This window comes from Nuphar pumila, chromosome 11 (assembly GCF_984573655.1).
Source record: "Nuphar pumila chromosome 11, dmNupPumi1.hap1.1, whole genome shotgun sequence".
NCBI classification, from domain to species: domain Eukaryota; kingdom Viridiplantae; phylum Streptophyta; class Magnoliopsida; order Nymphaeales; family Nymphaeaceae; genus Nuphar; species Nuphar pumila.
The window spans coordinates 15,255,461-15,274,156 of NC_143259.1; the positions used below are offsets into that span (position 1 = coordinate 15,255,461).

General features: G+C 35.0%; 1 long non-coding RNA gene across 1 annotated transcript; it reads right to left on the minus strand.

The window, feature by feature from the left end:
* LOC149822083 (uncharacterized) lies at nt 1-14,204 on the minus strand. Its single transcript, XR_016426083.1, has 4 exons — nt 14,121-14,204; nt 9,334-9,610; nt 9,034-9,178; nt 1-363 (listed from the first exon to the last, which is right to left on the minus strand). It is a non-coding gene; the product is annotated as an uncharacterized LOC149822083 (long non-coding RNA).
* Between the last annotated feature and the right edge of the window lie 4,492 nt (nt 14,205-18,696).

The following is an 18,696-nucleotide window of genomic DNA, read 5'->3' on the forward strand; positions in this document are numbered from 1 at the left end:
ATGGATGGTTCTGCAATGTTGATCACTTATCTGCAATACAGACTCCATTGTTTCACATGAACAAATGATTTTGCTCTTAAAGTATACTTATTGTCAATTCTTTGAACAAATACATATATAAACATGGTATTCCACCTTCTCGACATATGTAGGATCTGATGTCTTCCGGATTAACAATTAGCTGCTAGACATACTGGCATCCACTGTTCTCAGCACCCCTTGTTCCTATTTGAGTTAAACAACAGGGAATTAGCTCCTTTACATTTTGGCCATCCAGAAATGTTCTCTTCATGCTTCCACAGTCGTGTCGCCAGAGACGTAAAAAGACTCCTTAAATAAGTTGCAATTACTGTCACAAGGTCCCTGCACATAGTAGGAAAATTAAATAAAGTGGTGGTAGCTACCGAGGAAAAAAAACATTCATGACACAAGGTGAGAACTCGCAATTGTGGGGTTATAAAGGCACCCATAACTCCAAAATTATGCGAGACGATACTAGTCGAAAAACAATTTCTTTTCTTCCTTGCTCCCCCTTAACAGCGGGAAAGAGTTCTCTCTCTCTCTCTCTCTCTCTCTCTCTCTCTCTATATATATATATATATATATATATATATATATATATATAATGAAAACCTACAAAATGGGCATGGTGCTAAATGAAACATGCTATTGGTTTTTCAGGGTTTTTTCAAAATTTTGACCGTACAGATGTGATCAATATGTTTGTTTTTATAAGAATCACTTCTTTGACCATTTAATTCCGGTGCATGGTTAGGTTTTTATGAGGTTTAAAAGGTCAATGGCCTACAATTTTCATACATTTTTGAGGCTCCAAATACCATTTTTTTCATCCAAAATGCATGATCCAAGTGTCGATTTCTAGTAATTCAATCATGCTGAACACATCTATGGGGTTGAAATTCCGAAAAAACCCCAAAAATCCAATAAAATGATTCATTTAGTACATATATATACATACATATTAGTAATGATAGGGTGCTCGTGGAGCACCTACTCCCACCTAATAGATGTTTTAAATTTTCGAACTTGTGCCTTTTTTGTTGATCAGACTGTATAGATATTATCTACGTGCATTTTTTTTAGATGAAAACAAGTTTTTGTTCATGTAATTATGGCATACATGTAGTTTTTTCAAGATCTTAAAAATCAACCGCCACAATGTACCAAAATTTTATGACTTAAAAAATCCTATTTTATCCAAAGCATGATTCCTATCAAATAAACTATGCTGAATACATCTACAAGTTCTGATTGAGAAGATGCAACCTGCACCTATGATTTCTAGTAGGTGGGTGTAGGTGCTCCCAGAGTACCGTATCTATAAAGTAGGATAATGGGGAAAAACAAGAGCTACAAAAAGCTAGGATCACTTAGAAACATGAGAGCACCAGAAAAAGGAGGATCTTTGAAAATCATTACAACTCTTTCAAAGTGAATCTCAACTTACTTTTAGATTATTTTGCTAAGCAAACTATATCAATTATGCCAAAACCTTCTGATACCAAAACCTGTGACGCATGCATTGGCAGATATAGATAAATATGTTTGCTTGTTCATGAGTTTGTGCACTTGTGCTCATATGCATGCATGTTACCTGTGTAGGTACTTACAGAGCAGGGCGAGGAGATCGTCCACCATTTACATAATACACATAAATATGCATCAAAATGCCAACCCTTGATATAATAAAAATTAGGAAAATTCTGCAAACATCAAAAAGTCATCTTCTTGTAGAATGGCAGGTTCATTATAGGCAATCACATGTAAATAAACTGCCCCGCATTCAGGAATGCTTGAAGCATACTTGATAACCTCCTGAACAAGTGAAGAAGCTGAGAAATATACAAATATCAGTTCTACTATAAGGAACAAAAAGAATCGACAAAGAAATCACACCAGGTCAGTACGACTGACCTATTCCAAGATTTCTATACTGCTCTGCTACACCAAGTGCCAGGATATAAACTAACTTTTGGTTTGTTCTTGAAGAATCATAATCCAGAATATCTCTCAACTGCAGAGCAAGGTATAATTTCCTAGTAAATCTGTGTGATCATCGCAAAAATTTTCCTCTCGTAATATTTTCTCTCTTCCTTGTCTTTTCCCTTTCCAACCTCTATTTCCTCCTTTTTGAAGGGAGGAAATAGAAGAAAGAAAAGAAGAGAGAAGAGAAGAGAAAAGAATAGAGAGAAGAGGAACTCTTTCGCGGGGTCTCACTTGACCTTAATTTTGAAATTATTTTAAAAATAACTCCCTCCGTTTTTGAAATATTTGCGGGAAAACTGGGAGACGAGATCCGTTTGTCGGTACGAGGTTCGACCGTTCCTGGCGCCTTTATCAGGGGTAATCGAACCAAGGGTCGAATTTTATGCCTTTTGCTTTGCTAAGAAATTATCTAAGAATTTTATCCTAAGTCTAAATGCACAAAGAATCATGCTTGTGCAATGCAGAGATGTATGCTCTTTCGAAAATGATTTTGAAAATTTCCCAAGTGTTTCTGAGATGAATGATGATAGAGTGAAGAAAATGTTCTCTAACTTAGAACTTGAGATTTAAAGTTTCTAAGTTTTTGGAGTAATCAAGAGCTTGAAAAAAATAAATCTGGATTTTGAAAGAAATGAAAAAAAAGGAGAAGAAATGAATTTTCAAAGTTATAAATGGACTTTGAATTAGAAGTTTGAACTTGGATGAATATTTTGGAAGGGAATTGAATTCTATCTTTGAAGTTTAAAAAAAAAATGAAATGTGAGAAATCTAAATAAAATTGATTTGAAAGTTGGAATTCAAGATGGAATTTGAATCCAAAGTCTGGATTCTAAATAGAGTTGAGATTTAAAATTGAATTCTGGATTTAGAATCCGAAAATAAGAATCGGATTTTGAAATCTGAGATGAAAATGAAATTGGATTTAAGATTTGGAATTGAGAATAGAAGTTGATTCGACATCTGGAACTTTTAAAATGGAATTTGAATCCAAAGTATGGATTCTAAATAGAGTTGAGATTTTGAATTTGAATTCTGGATTTAAAATCTGAAAAATGGGAATTGGATTTGAACACTAGGATCCAAGATGAAATTGGATTCTGAATTTTAAATGGAATTGGATCTGAAGTCTGAGATCCAAAGTGAAGTTGGATTCTGGATCCTCAGGTGGATTTGGATCTGAAGTCTGAGATCCAAAGTGAAATTGGGTTTTGGATCCTAGAATGGATTTGGATCTGAAGTCTGAAATCCAAAGTAGAATTGGGTTCTGGACCCTAGATGAAATTTGGATCTGTAATTTGAGATCCAAAGTGAAATTGGGTTCTGGATCCTAGAATGGATTTGGATCTGAAGTCTGAGATCCAAAGTAGAATTGGGTTCTGGACCGTAGATGGAATTTGGATCTGTAATTTGAGATCAAAAGTGAAATTGGGTTTTGGATCCTAGAATGGATTTGGATCTGAAGTCTGAGATCCAAAGTAGAATTGGGTTCTGGACCCTAGATGGAATTTGGATCTATAATTTGAGATCCAAAGTAGAATGGGGATCTGGATCTTAGAATGGATTTGGATCTGAAGTCTGAGATCCACAGTGAAGTTGGATTCTGGATCCTAAAAATAGAATTGGATCTGAAATCTGAGATCCAAAGTGAAATTGGATTCATACTTGGAAATCTGGATCCAAGTTGAGATTTTAACTTTGGTTTTTGAAATTTCAAAATTGATTTGAGGATGAATTTCAAAGTCAAATTGGACTTTGAACTTGATTTTGGAATTTATAAAATGAATCAAGTTGAATTTTAAACTTTGAATTTGATTTCAAAGTTTGGATTTTAAGAAATGAGATAAAATTGATAAATTGAAAAAGAGATATTCACAATCACTTGGATTTTGAAAAAAAGAATTTTGAAAATATGATGCAATTCTATCCTAAATGATGAATGAATTTAAAGAATTTGAAATTGGATTTTGAAAAGCTATTCCATTCTTTAAATGAATTAAGAATGGGGTTGAAGATATAATATATCATTGACTATGGTCATTGAATATATTATATAATAACCACATTTAAATTCAAGTGAAGAATGAAATACATTTTTTTGTGCTTTTATAGAATTTAAAATGAAATTAATTCTCAATATACCTTGACTATGGCCATTGGTATATATATTGAATTAATTTTAAATTAAATTATGATAAAAGAGGAAAATATTTAAGAAAATATGATGAATTTTAAAAAGAATCCAGTGTGGATCCAGTGTTATTTTATAAAAGATAAAAACACTAAGTCTTGTTTACATCCTGACTATGGCCATTGATGTAAATCATCAACTTAGGATTAATTTACCTCTTACAAAATGATGCACGTGTCATTCGTGTTGCCATTTGTGAGAATTTGAGAAATAAAAGCAAAATGCATGAAAAACAAGTAAATCATGATATTTACAATGCTCATTCATTCTATCTAAGATAGGAAGTGTAAATTCTCATTAAGATCTAATTATTACAAGACATAAAATCGAATTTACAACTCCCAATAACGATATCTCCCACATATTTCCTATAAGACACTTAGAGTTAGTATGAAAGCAAAAGAAAAATTGTATATCTCAAACATGCCAAATATGAGATACTCACATGCCACGGTATTTAAGATCTAAAGTGAGGAAGGATGAAAATGATTATATATATATATATATATGAATATAGGCATATAGGTGAGATAGTGAATGTGAAGAATTGACATAGTGAATGATATAGAGATGTCAAAATGTATATACAGCAAAGAAGTGCTATAATGGTTTCGAAACAGTGGGCAGCCACCAAAAATATAGTGGATGCTGGTAGTGGGTTGTAAAATTAATGCAACCTTTGGAATGGATGCTGCAGGGGAAATAGCAGGTAATACCTGACAGGGAAGGTGCTGGTATTAAACAGAAGGAAAAACAGAAGTTATGCCGATGGAATGTTGTTGCACGTATGTATGTGCTGCAAGTGCAGGGATGAGAAGAGATATAGTGTTGTAATGACGACACACCTCTATTGGTGTACCTAGATGCTGTAAAAGGTTGAAGTGCCACATGACAATAAGGTGGTGAAATAAATCTTGGGTAATTCTGTGAATTGCCGTAACTTGTGGAAATGAGAAAAAGTGGTTCGTAGCGAATCACTTGTGAATATGTAAGAAAATCACATAACAGATGTGGTCACAGTGAACCACTGTGAAGATGTGATACTTGTGGCATAATGCAGTGAGATGCATATGTACTGCTACAAAGGTTATGAATAATGGAATGGATATTGATAATTAAGATGCACCGATAAAAGGTAAAATATGGTGATGTTTGCTAAAAAAAAATGTTTAACAAGTGCACTGAGTGTGGTAACAGGTTGTATAACAGGGTATGCAGATGGTATACATACAGGAAAGGAAAGGGAAAATTGCTGTCAAACGCCAATGGTGATGAGTCTGTGCATAATGGGTGTAGGTGTTTGAATAAATGAAGCATGCAGGGGCTGTATGACCGTGTGGTTGCAGGAGATATAACCAGCATAAGCTATGGCGATTGAGTGTGAAGGTGCTTGCGTAATGCTTTACCACATTCCTTGTTGCTAGCTACCCCTGGACAACTTAGGAAGGTAAGAAGGCCTTATGTCAGATTCATATGATCACAGGATTTTCCCACACCACCCCATCAAGGGGAATACATACTACCAAACATATACAACATGTAATGTTATGAACACCACACTGAGATCAACTGCAACATAATCAAAAGTAAGACAGGGGATGGTGCCTTCCTTGAGGCCGAGTTTCAAAGGACCTACAACATAAACCATGATCATTTTAAGAAAATAAAATTTCTAAGGGAAACAATGATAAAAAAAAAAAAAAAACCATTTAACTCACCTGGAACCTTGACCCACTTAATTATCATTCAAGCCAAATTCAGAAACATATGGAAAGATGTCCTTTTGACTTGGAGAGAAACATCTTCTGATCCTACTGCTTTTATCATGTCAAAGTGCTTATAGCAAATGCTTTTCAGTGCATAAATGGCTGTATAGGTGAATGTGGACCTATCAGTGCTGTATGGTGGAGACATACAGGGAATGTGAGTAGCGTGATTTGCAGCAGGTAGATGTCACAGGTGATGATGAGGGAATATAATAGAAGTGTTGTGGGTGTATGAGTTGAAATATAGCTAATGGCAACAGGGATGGATTAAAAATATCAACAATAGTTTGACATATGTAATAAAGAATGCTACTAGATGAAGGGTACTAACAAGCATGTGAAACACAAAGGACAATGAGCGAGGTGCCGCTGTGTATGAGGGTGGCAAGGGGTTGAGGCAGCATGTACATAGTGCTTATTACAGGAAATGAAGTGCGTGTGGGCTGATATTAGCAAATGTGGTAAGTGGAAGATGGTGCAGGTAATGTAAAAAAAAAAAAAAATCATGAAGATTGAATGAAATGTGATGCAGCAGTGAGTTTTATGTGAAGATACTGAGTTACTGTTTCCAACAATAACAGGACTTCCAGGCCATTGCATCGATCAATTGGATCTGCAAAAAAAAAAAATGGGATGTGATTAGATCTATACAGGTTACCCTATCACCCGTTATCTCTACTGCCTGTAGAATGTACAGGAATTTGAGGATTCTCTAGGTCCATCAGTACTGCGATCTCTTGTTTAGTTGGGGTGATCAACCATGAGATTGCAAATTTGACCTTCTATTGATCTTTGATGTATCCGCCCTTTTACATATTTTGCATCTGCATACCAATGAATCAACATATCTTTGGATATTCCATCCAGATTTTTTTAGCTGTCATTTGTCTTCAACCTGGACGAGAAATTATGTTTCCCTTTTCTCACTCAAGGACATCCCTCCAGATCATTTTGGACATTAGTTATATAATTCAATATGGAGCTCATCCATTCTCCAGAGTTCAAACAAAATATGCTGGAGAAGTACAAAAACTTAAAACGACATCGCTGTTGATCAAGGGATCTTGAACTAACAACATTGGACTTATTGCAGGTAAGGTTTCCTGCAGTCAATGAAATATCAAAAGAGGTCTGCTGAAGGCAGTCCAACTGGTTTGAAACAATCATTGTAAGATCTCCAAACTTCTGATAATGATACTACCATGTAGGTCAAGTGGCCATGAGCAGAAAACCCATAAATTCTTAGGCATTTTATCTTCAAAAATCATCAATCCCGAAATCAATGAGCATTGGGATGATTTTAGCAGAAGACGAACTGATATAAACACGATCCAATACTTGCAATAATAACAAAAAAATTTAAATCAGAACTAAGTACTATCGTGCGGATGATATTGAAAGACAAATTAAATAGATGGATGGGATTAACCAGGAAAAGCACATGGGGATGAACGGGGCCATCTGTGGCCTCATTGTTTCCATAACTGCAAGGGGACAATACAAAGGGATTCGGGGAGGAAATGGAAACACTCGTTCATGCTGTAGCAAAGCATGAACGGATATTGTAATGAAATGAAAGCATGGGTTCACGTTCTAGCAAAGCATGAACAGATATTTACAACGAATTTGCAGAAAATATGTATTTATGCTCTTTAGCTAAGTAGGAACATCTACTGTAAAAAAAAAAAGAATCAATATAAAGACAAAGCAGATAACGTGATTACGGGAAGATGTCTTATGAGAAAATTTACAAAGTAATTAATAAATTGAAGATCATGAAGTAAAAGGAATACACGATAGAATAAAACAGGAAGTCAGATCGTGATCCATATGGAATATAAAGTAATATCAAATTTGCAATAGTATGAACAGAAATAAATCACAAAGACAGAAAGGAAAATATTAGAACCCAATCGTTCTATTTGATGTTGCACATATGTGGATTGATATTGCAAGAAGCAAATCAATACCACAAAGTGTGCCTTAAATGGAAAAGAAGAGAGAAAGAAATCAAGGAAGAATAGGAATGACAGAGGGAGGGGAAGAAAAGAAAAAAAGAACTTACCGGATTGGCAAGAGTTCTGATGGAGTTTCCCTTCTACTCTCCTCTTAAGTTTCTTTTCTGATGAAGAAAAGGAAGAGGGGAGGAAATCCTTATTGATCGTTCTGGAGCTTCAAAGCTTGTGAAGGGGAATCGGAGACCAGGGATGCGATGTGTGCTTGAAGAGGAAAACCCGATATTGCTTGCAGATGATAGATAGGAAGACTGGATGAAGTGAAGAACAATGGATGATTTTGAGAGAAAGATGGATGCATGAACGTAGATACCCTTCCGAAACTCGAAGACCTCTTCTTAAAGGTGATGTAGAGGGTTCGAGAGGGGATGAAGGATATGATCCAATGGCTGATGGAGATTCGGTTGGCGATGAATGATTGAGAAAGGAGGCGACAGTTGAGCGATGGTGGATGGTTCTGGAAGGAGGCCTGCGTGAGGGCGGGAGAAAGACCGTTGCAAGTTTTCATTTTTTTTTTTTCAAAAAGAAGGTCCCTTTTAGACAAATTTTATAAAATGTTTTTAAAAGGAGTTTTTTGGTAAAACAAACTTTAAGAAGTTTAAAACTACTCATTTTTTCGCATAGTTTTTCCAATTTTTTTGGTTTTTTTGTTGTTTTTCCATATTTTTGTATTTTTAGAATAAAACCCTAAAATTCACGAGAAAACAAAAATTTAAAACTAATTTTTTGTGTTTTTATAAAAATATTTACAAAAGGGAATTTTTCTGAGAATTTAAAAGTTATTTTGAGAAAAATTCTTCAGAAACGGGTTTTGATCCGGATTTTGGAGGAAATATGGATTTGAAGTACTGGATTCGGATCTGGAATTAATTTTGAATATAGCTTTATGGAATTTAATTCAGAAAATCTGAAGAAATGACTTGATTTTCTCAGAAAACAGGGTTAGGGGCAAAAGGGTCATTTTTACAAAATTTTGAAAAATTTGGGGTGTTCACAATTTGCCAAAGCAGTACAACACAATCGATATAATTGCGACATACCAAAGTTTAAGTTATACCTCACTTTCTGACGGTATCACAACACGTGCAGTGACAAAACCAATTAGTTCATCACCCTCTTGATCAGGACGTCTACTGTCTACAGCAGCCCAAGATACAATATCACGACCATTGACCACATTCAAAAAGAACTCTGACTCGTATCTGCAAAAGGATTCTCAAGTGTACATACAATCAAGCCACTGTTTTATAACAACTACCACACCAAGCCAAGAACAAGCATAAGAGCTCATCTAAGGCTAGTAGTGACAAAGAAAGGTCCTTTTTGTACAACAAAAACCATAAATGAGTTTTTTTACCTGATAGGAAATAAAGATGAATGCAACTCCTCAAGTACTTTAAGATCGGATGGCCGTATAGGCCTATAATAAATATTTTGGCCATGTTCAGACTTCTGGATTATCATTGAAGGTGCTAAATAATATGAACAGCCTTTATCAATGTGTTGTTTGGAGGACATTTATTGAGGATATGTTGCCCATTCAAGCCATACATATCTGCCACCTTTGGACAGCTCTTCTTGAAATAGATGCAACTCTTTCCATAGAAGATTACTGAATGTGCCGTATGTAAAACCTGCATAACTCAAAGGAAAATGATCAATACAAAAAGAACCTATAAAATATCAATTCAAAGAGCTAAGTAGCAAGAGTTAATAAGTGTGCCTTTGATGAAATTAATCAGTCATAACACAAACGAAAAAAAATCAGCATGCTGCAATATTTTGTGGATAATACAATAATGAATTAGCACTATCAATTTGTCTGGCATTCTCCAATCATGTACACGTATGTGTGTGTGTAAGAGAGAGAGAGAGAGAGAGAGAGAGAGCACATTCAAAATTCTTAATCTAAAGCAATAAAGCATGAATAGCTTAAGTGCAAATTCTTGAACAACAATTCTAAATCACTATGATTAAAAACACTAAAGAATAAATCTAGGTTGAAAAGTGAAATGCAATGTAATCAATGACAAACTTGAAAGAAAAAGCACACAAGTAAATACAAAATAAACTGTTGAGATGTGCGTTGAATTCCATGTTACAACCTTGACACATGTCACTTGAAGAAAACCATATCCCCCATGGTATGGACCCGATCTGTTTGTAACAAGGTCCAATAAATACCAGAGTTAACGAAAGCGCCTAGGTAAGTGGGGAAGCACGCTTCCCCGAAGCACACTTTGAAAGCGCAAAACATCGTGCTTCCGAAATGCGCGGGGAAGCAAGATTTTTAATGGGAAGCACGCTTCCCTTTCATGGGAAGCACACTTCCCATCATGCTCCCCCTCGCTTCCCCCATTTTTATCAGTTTTTCCATTTTTTATTTATTTTTTCGCTTCCCCCTCGCTTCCTAGGTCGCTTCCGGTTCGCTTCCGGTTCGCTTCCAAGACGATTCCCGATTTGCTCCTAAGTGGTCTCACACTTCCTGCTTCATAAAATTTGAAAGTGCCTCGCTTCCCGCTCCCGCTTCCCATATCGATTCCCGCTCCCGCTTCCTCAACTGGCAACCATGATAAATACTCTTTTAGGGTTTTCTTGCTAAGGTAACTTATTTTGTGAGTTTAGGGGTTCTGTGCAGCTTTAGGGTTTTTTGTGACAGAGAGCTCTCATCTACCTTTGTAATCCCTTTTTTGACATAGTGAAAATCTTTGCTCCTCCGCAGCCTGTAAATTGTGTCATTGTGTGCTCTCTCTCTCTCTCTCTCTCTCTCTCTCGTGTTTATTCCGTTGTGTAACTTTCTAACATAAACAATCAAGATCACAAAAAGGAATAGATAAAGTTAAGGACATGGTGTTGACTGTGTCCAACACATTTCTAACCCTGTCCATGAAGTGCCATGGCATGTCCAGTATCGTGTGCAGTGTCATCTTGTGTCGACACATGACATGGGATATGCAAGCTAAGTGAAGTGCCTGTCTGACAGCTGTCAGAGCAAAAAGCTCTCAAATGCCGCTCGAGCAGAACAAACCAGTCGGCTATTTAATTCATCAACATATAAATGATATGTAATTCAATTTGAGTAAATTCTCTTGCACCATATGAAGGGATATAGGCTCAACAATATAGTGAACATAATGAGTTTGTGTATGTCAGATTTATTTCAGTTGGGAAATGCAACCCTGTTCTCTATAAAAATTAAAGACTGATGATGCTCAGCCACTATATGGTCCAACATCCATTGTACAACAAGAAAAGTTACTTTTGAGGCACCCATAAATATTAATGAAAAACCAGATACTTCTATCTATTAATGCATCAAAGTCTTCATATTCAAGCATTCACTCAACTTATATTGAAAAAACATCTACACTGTTTGAGCCTTGCATCATAATCAGAGATGGAACAAATCAAAGACGGGCACTCATACTATGGTCTACAATTGAAAATGACTTTCAGCTCTGCCAGATGCAATTACTGTATGAACACAATAACTAATGATGTCAAACTTCCGAAAGAGGTCCAGGTATAAAATGGCTTGGACCACAAAAGAAGCTTCCTCATCAAAACCTAAATTGACTATCATATCATGCATTAAAACATGATTTTAAGATTTTTCTCAATAATCATATTGAAGCAAGCTCCTCATATTCTTCACCTTTAAAATTTACGCCAGATGCAATGCTATATCTAATACGTGAGTCCAATTTCATTCTTTCTTATGGAGATACAAGTCTTACTACTGCTTATAGGCATGTTCATCCAAGTGCAAAAGAATGGGTAATAGACCTATTACTTAGATCTTAAATTTGACAGGACTTTTCAGATTCTATGTTTGTAGATAGTACGTTCTTGCAATGGAACTTTTCCCTTGTTTGAAGCAGTTTCTATAATTAGGATGTAAAGATGGGGAACGCTCACCTGTGTGGCTTACCTGAGTAACTAATCAAAACCACCATTCCCTTCATCAACCCTTGCAACTTTTTGAGAAAGGAGCCAAGGAAATTTATGCCAATAATATTATAACATATAAAATTGATTATCTTAATTCTACAAGGACTCATAACATAAAAAAAAAACACTGCACCGATAAGTATTTGAAAAATGATGATTTGTAAAACTCCAAAACACGTATGAAGCAACTATGTAAAACATAACAGCCTTTTCTTTTTAGAACATTTGATAAAGAAGCAAGTTTGTCAACAGTAACTTCCTAATGGATATAAACACCCAATTACTGGATGAACCAAGTACCACATATCTTTTTTGTATTATCTACGAATAATGTTCTTAAGTTGTTTGAAATATTTCAGACCATATATTTAGACCTTGAGATAGTTTGATTCAAATCAATATTATATACCAAATATCATGACAGTTTCTGCCAGGATAACATGAAGTCATCCTAGAAAGAATAAACATGCATAAAAAATTATAGTTAACCATCCTGATTAATGTCAGTTTGCGAAGTTTTTGGTCCAACATTGATGCATTAACTGCATTTGAATTCAAACTACGTTGGATGCACATAGACTCCCCACTACATTACCAAAGCAATTGAAAGATATGCCATGTAAAAACCACCGAGAGACCAACAACAATGCCAACAATGTGATCATTTAGATCACATCCAAATCCGCTCTAGAGTCCGTGGGATGCTTCTTAATATCATTGGAAAGCTCCAGCCAACAAAACATCATAGAAAATATTTTTTCAAATAAGACCAGGACAAATTTCCAGCATTTAAAAAAGAATACGCAATGCCCTTCTATTTTTATGATCCTCACCACCCAACCTTTCTCCCCAAACCTTTGGACAAATCGTCATTATGTGCCTTCCCTTGTCATTTCCTTCCTAACCTTCCAAAGATAAAAAAGAAAAAAAGCAAACTCTTTATGAACAGTTACAACATCATGCCTATGACCAAGCATCCCATGTTTTCGTGAAGTCATTTATTTTGAAGTTTTCTATCTGCACACCTTAGCACGATACAGAACACTCATCATGGAATGGTAATTTCCTGTTATCATTTGAAGGGGCTCGCTTCCACTAAGCATCTTATGGGATATACCAGATGCAGATGATTGATACAAATAACATGGAAAAGATTGCCAAGAACATATCAAGACGCAGGAGCTCCTAAGATGTCCATTTCTAACTGTTGTGTGGTGAGAAGGAAAGAATCTGGAGTCACAAACAAAACATCACATTTCCAATCCTTTTGCACATTACTGGTCTCTAACCGATCCTACAAGATATAGAAGCATTGTGGGTATGCTCCAATATCTCACTTTTACTCGTCCTGATGTTGTATATGCAGTGAATCAAGTTTCTCAATTCATGCATTGTCCACGAACTAATCACGTTGAAGCAATTAAAAGGATCCTTGGATATCTGAAGGGCACTCTTGGAACATGTTAAAACGTACTGAACATGGCCTTGCATATTCTCAACGACAGCGCAATTCCTACAAATTGGCAGCAGCGAACAAACATAAATCATAATCACATATCATCAAATAAATGATCGGAATGAAGAAGAAAACGCCAGATTCAGTGAAACTTTAATGTGGTGTGCGAGTATCAAATGAATAATGATAACAACAGGTTCAAACAGCATTCCCCAATTCAATCCATGCTTTTCCCATAAACCACCAACACCCAACAAAATATTATATATCATACTATAAAAAAAATACAGCTATACAATTTCAACGCCCACGATAATAATCCAACGAACAACTACAAGAAAGGCATCTCCTTAAGGAAATTCGGTGAGTAAACGCCCTAGAAACGAATAAAATTAAGATCAAGCAATCAATCCCAAACCCTAACCGCACAAGAATGAACATATAATGGACTAACGTAAAACGAACTTCTCGACCAAATCCGTTGCAATTAAGAACAAATTAAAACGGAATAGAAATCGTTAATATCTAAGACTAATTTACCACGAGAATTGACGAAATTTCACCGCAAAAAGAAAAGAAAAAAAGAATGGTGGGGACGAAACGAAGGGAAACCCACCATTTCGATCATGAAAAAAAGGGTGGAAAAATCAAACTATCTTGCATAAAACGAAGAAGAAGAAATTCCCAAAAAAATAAATTTGAAAATCAGGAAATTAAAGTGCAGGAATCGAGCTTACCTTGGTTAAGGACGCCAAAATTAAGGAGAAAATAAAATTTAAAGAAGAAATAAAATCGCGTCGCAGACAAAAAGAAGAGCGAAATTTGAGGGAATTTTGAGAAGGGTAATTTCCGTACTTCATTTTTCTCCGGGACGAAAATTTCATTTAAGGGAAAACCTTTTGCACCTATTTTCAAATATAGCCTAAAGTTTCTGAAATTCTAAATATGTCCCCTCTGTTTTCCTAAAAACTGCCAAACAAGGGCCTACATTTATCAGGTAACAAATTACAACAACGGCCTTCTTCATTAAAAGCTCAATTTATTTATTTTTTCATTTTTATGAGAATGAATGCGTACTTTTCAATTTTTAAGGGACAATATAAGAAACCAAAAAAGAATTACGTTAATGATAGATGTTGATCTGAGGTCTCTATTTAACTGTTTTCACACAAAAGTTTAGTTCACATTCGGCATTTAAAAAAGAGTAGCTCGTTTTTGAAGTTATAAGCAAACGGTTGGGTCTAATTAGATATTTCCCAAAGATTATTGACGCCGGTGAAACGGAGAGTATTCAAAGGTCACGCCCGTGTCACTCCTTGATGCCAGTTGTACAAAATGAGGGTGATTTTGGTATTAAATAAAGAAGACTTGATTGTCTGGAGGAGAAACTTTCATTTTTCGAGTAAATTTACAGGGAAGTTACATAGCTTATCTTTATTTATAAAAAGCTGACTAACGTTACAGAAATTACATTAACTGCTTGCTTTTATAATTTCTGTTTCAAATACACGATTGGTATCTTTGTTTTGTTTATTTGTTTAATGAAATACCATAAAATGATTTAAGATGTATAAAATAAAAAAAATTTATCATTTTACAATTAGCATGTAATGCCTTGCCTGGTGGGTGTCCTTTGCAGGTTTAGAGCAATGTTGTCAGTATCGGCAGAAAATCAATTTCATCCATGAATCGGTTATTTTTTAATAAACATAAAAAATATTTAAAATTATTTTTACTATTAATTTAATAGCTTTAACACATGTCATGTTCTGATTGACATGTAATATTTTTAGCAGATTCAGAATAATTCACCTTCAGTATCAATATCGTATCAGTATCAGCACTCATCAATAGTTTACAACTAGCAGGTATAGTGACAAATACCGAAAGATTTATGAAAATCTTGGGATAATATTCGTGAGAAATTGCCTGAAAGTTTAAAATGGCAATTTTTTGAGGTTTTCAAAATATCACGAGATTTATGAAAAACATAAATATCGTGATTTAAATGTGATATTTACATTTGAATCGGATATTTATTGTGAAAAAACCGTGTATTTTTATTTTTAAATAAATTTTTTAATATTCTATTATAAAAAATAATTTTTATGTTTTTTAATTGCCAAGATTTTTCAGAAAAAATGTAATTTTTCAATTTCTCGTGAGTTTTTGAAAATCCAGATTTTGCCTAAAAAAAGTTTGTCACTATGCTAGTAGGGGAGGGTTTATTAAAAAACACGTGTTCTTAGATATGTCAGAAAGACACTTGGGCATGAGGACGATGTGATGCGGGTTCGACTCGTAAGTTTGGATTTTTTTTTTTTGGAAAATAAGTTACGAGGGCACAAAATATTTGATTTTTTAATCAATAGAAGTGAATTTTTGATGTTTTAATATTAAAAAATTGTATTTTTATTGAAATAAAATTTTAAAATATTATCAATACGTGTCGATGTTCATGTTTACGTGTCCAAGCGTGTCTTCTCCTTTCACTGGAGACGCACCACCAAAATTGCGTAGCCCTCTGACATAGATTCTTATGCAGGTTCCTTGTAAAAAAAAATATAAATGTATGTTTCATAAGCATGTGGAATGTAATAACGAAAATATTGAGCTGCTTATTGTGAATGACTGATAACTTGGCAGGCATTTTATAAATAAATTATTCTTTTGCCTATCCGGTCATGCCAATAGAATAAGATGATTTTGTGCTTTGAGTAAGCAAAAAATAGAGGATGCCAACCATGGTTGATTGCATTATCAGTCTTTTGAAACCCCCCAAAAAAAAATGATTCAGGTCCAGATTCGATTCCAGTAAGCTTCCAATGAAGTGTGGATCTAAAACTATGCCCAGGTGCAGATATGGATAACATAAACTAGATTAGAAAATCTTTCTTTTTCTTTTTTGTTGAAAAAAATAATTCTTAATCAGTACTTGAGTTAGATATGAAATTTCATAAACCATACCCAGGTCCATATGCTAGCCAGATTGTGGGTTAGACTTCTATTATTATTACAGAACCTGGGTCATACCCGATCTGAATCAGGTCAAAACTGGGTATATCAGACTAATTGACAGGCCTACTTGGCTACCATTTGTTACACTAAAGAATGGAATTGATAGCTACCAGAATGAATCCAGGATTTGGCAGTTGCCACTTTTTCAAATGCATAATCTCCATCCGACAACCAGTTCCCAAACGGAGCATAAAATTCTTGAGATTTGTATGGGCCAGAAAATTGCCTGACCAGGTTTATGCCAAAGTTCTGCTTCAGTTCAGGTATGAAGCTTGGCCCATGATCCGCCTTGACCATTTAGAAAGGGTAATCGGGCAGTGTCAAGGCAAACTCAGACCGGTCCTGACAGAATACATAACAAAGATGTTCTTTAATAACCATTCTAAAATTTTGGTTTTAATTGGATTATAGGGCTGCTCCTGATCCAACGAGATTGATATCGGGGTAGGATTTAGGCCCGGTTCTTATCAGATCTGAGCCAAGAGAACACACGATCTAGAAAACACATGATCTGGGTGTGGATTCCTCTTGAATAGACCATGCCCAATAAATTTATGAGGTTGAAACTCCAAAAAAAATACCGAAAGGGTAGAAAAACTCATTTAGCATGTATCAATTTAGTACCTACCCATTTCTCTCTCTCTATATATATATATAGAGTGATTGGTAGCCGTTCACAGGTTAGAGTGATTGGTATCAATTTAGTACCTACCAATTTCTCTCTCTCTCTCTATGTATATATGAGGTTTTATAGCTTCTTTTTTTTTACTTTTGTTTTTAGTTCTTTACAGATGTGATCTATGTACTTGATTTTATAGAGATCAGCTCTTGAAACATTCAATTCTGACACATAGATGAGTTTTTATAAGGTTAAAGAATCAGACGATCCAAAATCTTTGTAAAATTTTTAGGCTCCAAATATCAGTTTTTTAGTCGAAAACACATGATTTGGGCATGAATTCTTTGTAAATTGATATTTATATAGGGTAGGAACTATGAAAAAAACATGAAAAGAGCAAGAGCAGAACAACCCATTTAGCACAGATAATTTCACACCTTACGTGTGAGCAGCTACCAGCTACTCAAACCGAGGTCACACATGATCCAACGGTGCAGCCTGTTGACCTCTTAAACAAAAACAAAGGGCAATTTTTTCACAGGGACAGGTTCTTTCTCCTCTCCCTCTCCCCATCGCTCTCTTTTCCCGCCAAACCCTAATTTAAACATGGAAGGCATGGAGTAGCCGGAGACCCCTTCCCCATCTCACAAAAATTGGGTGATTGGAGAAAGGGGGTTCGCTGGCCGGAGTCTCTCTCTCTCTCTCTCTCTCTCTCTCTCTCTCTCTCTCTCTATGTTCGCCTAAACCTTGTTTTCAATTTGATTCTGAGTTTTAGCTTAAACCCTGTTTTTATTAAGGTAAGGATTCTCTCTCTCCTGATTTGTTTTTTGTCTCTATTGATTATTGTGGAATTCTCGATGAAAACCAGTGTTTTTGCTTTTTGTCTGTGTTGGCCATGACCTCGATGTTTGAGCTGTGCATCGAGACGCCGATGCTGCATCCGTAGGAAGCGGTCATAGAGCTAATGAAGTCCAAATCCAGTGGAAGTTCTATTAAGAACTACGATTGAGAGTAGTGTTGTGAAAAGCGTTGAGGTGTAGCGCGGGGCTTCACCAAAATGTGAGGCAAGGTGTAAGCCTAAAAAAAAAATTAACTTTAAAAAACTATAAAAAATATTTAAAATTATAAATAAATAAAAAAATCTTCATTGATGAAGCAACAACCAACAGAAAATAAAAAATCTCAAATAAATACTAAAAAAAATACGAGAATAACATGTAAAAGTAACATTAATGCAACAACTTGATCTATGTAAGTATCTAAAAAATAAAACATGGGCATTCATTAAATTAAAAATTAACATTAACAACGAAATACATCTTAGCATTAACAATACAATGTCATAATTAGAAAATGCATGTTAGCATTAACAACCAATTAATATATTTGTCCAAAACTCTTCAAAATGAGAGTGTTAACATTCACAATTGCAATTGAAAGACCCAAAAAAATATATAAATGGCCATAGCTTTATGATATGAATTAGAGCCTATGTACTTCTTGTGTCTCGTCATCATCAATATCTAATTCTTCAATGTCATCATCTGAGGAATCCATATAAATAGGTTCTCCTTCATCTTCATTCTCTGACTCTTCATCATCTGCACTTTCTTCCTCCACATCCTCGATCACTTCTTTTACTTTTTTTTCTGCAATAAAAAATCATGTATTAAATA